The following is a 3538-nucleotide window of genomic DNA, read 5'->3' as shown; positions in this document are numbered from 1 at the left end:
TGCAAGTTGCTGTACTCTGTCGTCTACTCTAAGCCATCCTAGGTTGTCAAAGTGGGCAGGGGTGAGGTGGGTTCTAGGAGTCAGGTCAAGCAGTAGTCTGACCAGTTTGTTTTGAGATGTTTGTAATTTTATATTGTAGCAGAGTAGCCATGGAGCCTAATAAGCCTAATATATCCCTTGTCCAGAGTAGAGTCTGGTAGACGTTTGATTTCCCATGCAGGACGCCCAGATCGTAAACATAAATGGTAAATGGCTGCTTTTTTATAGAGCACTTTTATCCAAAGCGCTTTACAATTTGTTCCTCACATTTTCACCCGTTCACTCACACGTTCACACACCGACGGCGGTGCAAGGTGCCGACCTGCTCATCGGGAGCAATTAGGGGTTAAGTGTCTTGCTCAAGGACACATCGGCACGCTGCCCCAGGAGGAGCGGGAATCGAAGGTTCCCGGATTACCAGACGACTGCTCTACCTCCTGAGCCACTGTCGCCCCCACAACACATAGACATAGACAACATAGACGTTACAATGGTGCTGTGACCCAGATGGGTTTCCAAAAGTCAAAAGGGGGCAAAAGAGTGTAGCAGAGTAGAGACCTGAACCCTACTGTATACGCAATTATGCCACATCAATGTGGAACGCCCTACCCACAGCTGTAAATTAATGTGAATCACTACCCACTTTCAAAACCTCTCTCAAGGGACACCTACGGGAGACTGCAATTCAACACTGGCCCCTGTAAATATCCTAACCCAACCCCCTCCAATGTACAGTCATTTACCTAGTATGGTTTTGTCAATAGTCCAATGTACAATTTTGTTTGTTTATACAGTGTGCCCCCCCCCCCCCCCCCCCCAACCACCTCCAATGTAAATTACCCAGTATGGTTGTCAATATCCCAACGTACCCAACCCCCCCCCACCCAACCTCCTCCTACAGTTTCTACGTCAAATGTATATACTCCCTTTTCTGGACTCTTTTTGTATCACAAACAGTACTGTATTTGCAAATTTGGTATGTCATAAATGTATAGATGTAGCAGTACTGACTATCTGTATGTCATGTATGTCATATATGTCCTGATGAATTGAAAATGGGGGACCCTGATGTAAACAAGACAAAAGTCTTTCTCTGGTCTGCATCCCCTTAACAATTGTGTGTATTGAGCTGTACTGTATTGTACCCATTCTGCAATCTGTTAATAAAGTTTTCAATCAATCAATCAATCAAACGATCTCTATTGGGGAGGGGCTGCTCCTCAGTTTCTCCTAACTGATACATACGGTCTGCAAGGCTTTCCAAGCGGGAGACCCAGGCGTGAATCTATGTGTATCACACTCCAGGCCCTGACGCAGCAGCAGGGACGAGGCATTGCAGGAGCAGATTTGCACACAAGGGGAATATTTATTATGCGCTCCTAAGCAGTTTCACTATACGTGCTACAAGTTAAAGACAGGAAACGCTAACCTCACAGCCACAGGTTACTTCTTCACACACACACACACAAAAAGTACATATATGTCACAACTTAGAGCATGTAGAGTTGCCTTTACCTTTTAGTTCAGAGGGTTTGGGCAGGTGATTCAAAAACAACTACCGTAATTCCTCTAATAGTAACCGGTATTCAATTAAAAACCGGGTCTCTATTAATGACCGGGTGCGCTGTTGAGCTAAGCAATTATAAGCCGGCCTCCTAATACAAGCCGGGTTTCATGTATATTAGAGGAGTTACGGTATTTCCCTCAACGGATTTACCATAGGCAATATATTTTGTTATTGTTATATGCTGGCCTGGCTGTGCAGTAAATACCATATAATGGTATGGTGTTAATGTTTACCAAGACAAGAGAGTAAGCCTACCTCAGAATTGTATAAAACGAAGTTATTATTATTATTATTATTATTATTATTATTATTATTATTATTATTATTATTATTATTATTATTATTATTATTATTATTATTATTATTATTATTATTATTATTATTATTATTATAATTATAATTATTATTATTATTATTATTATTATTATTATTATTATTATTATTATTATTATTATTATTATTATTATTATTATTATTATTATTATTATTATTATTATTATTATTATTATTATTATTATTATTATTATTATTATTATTATTATTATTATTATTATTATTATTATTATTATTATTATTATATTATTATTATGATTATGATTATGGTTATGATTATGATTATGATTATTATTATTATTATTATTATTATTATTATTATTATTATTATTATTATTATTATTATTATTATTATTATTATTATTATTATTATTATTATTATTATTATTATTATTATTATTATTATTATTATTATTATTATTATTATTATTATTATTATTATTATTATTATTATTATTATTATTATTATTATTATTATTATTATTATACCAGTATTGTGATTGCACTATTTTACTTTATTTAACTTTTTTTGACCACCTGTAATTGCACTGTTTACTACCGTATTTCATACAGTACTTGGTTTCAATAAATGAACCCAGTACATTTTACTGGGTTCAAACTGACACAAAATGTTGATTTATTCATTATGATCTGTTTGAAAATTAGAAATATAGGCCTCTCTCTTATACATGCCTCCTCCTAATACAAGCCTGGTATCCGCTACAGTTGAAACAAATACAAGCCGGGGTTACTATTAGAGGAATTACGGTATATCATAGTCCTCGTATATATTTACAAAGCAAAAATTCTTATGTATTTCCCTTTTCCCACTCATAGTAAGCTAATGATAGTGTGTAACAACTACAGAAAGTAAAATGGTCATTGCTATATTTATAAAGACCTGACATTTAACTGATTTGTTATTTATTTAGTCAAATAGTTACGTAATGCTGTATGTCTTTTTTTTAAATCTTTTTCCCCCTCCTTTTTCCTCCGATTTTCTCCCATCCCAATGTTAGTCGTTATGCCAATTCCCAATCCCCTTCCTGGTAGCTGCGCACTTACCCCCCACAGTCGGTCTGGGAGAGTGGAGGCTACCACGTGCTTCCTCCGACACACGTCCAGCCAATCAACAGCTTCTTTTCACCTGGCAGCGCGGATTCTCCCTGAGAGGGCGTAGCGTGTGGAAGGATCACACTACCGCCCTTAGATCCTATCGTCGCTGAGCAGGCGCCCCGACCGAACTGTAGGAGTCGCTGTTTACAACGACCCGGACCCACCCCGCCAGCTTCTCCCACCCTCTAATACTGCCAATTGTATTAGTGTGAACGGCCAGCCAAGCTGGTGACAACCCCGGAGCTGTGAGCTGGATTCGACAGGCGAATCCAGCCGCTCCGGGGTTGGTGACGAACGCAATCTCCGTTACGCCACCTGACCGCCCCAATGCCGTATGTCTTGATGTTTTGTGATTGAAGCATTCAATAATTAATGTTTAGGCATGATGCAGTCATTGCTCATGATCTCAAGGCCCTCGCTGGTCACAGCATTAATACCGTTCTTCTATAACACCTCCATGCCTTAATATCAGGCCCCGTTTGA

This window comes from Notolepis coatsorum, assembly GCF_963971535.1.
Source record: "Notolepis coatsorum genome assembly, chromosome: 15".
In the NCBI taxonomy this organism is placed as follows: Eukaryota; Metazoa; Chordata; class Actinopteri; order Aulopiformes; family Paralepididae; genus Notolepis; species Notolepis coatsorum.
Note: the sequence above shows the minus strand (reverse complement) of the source record.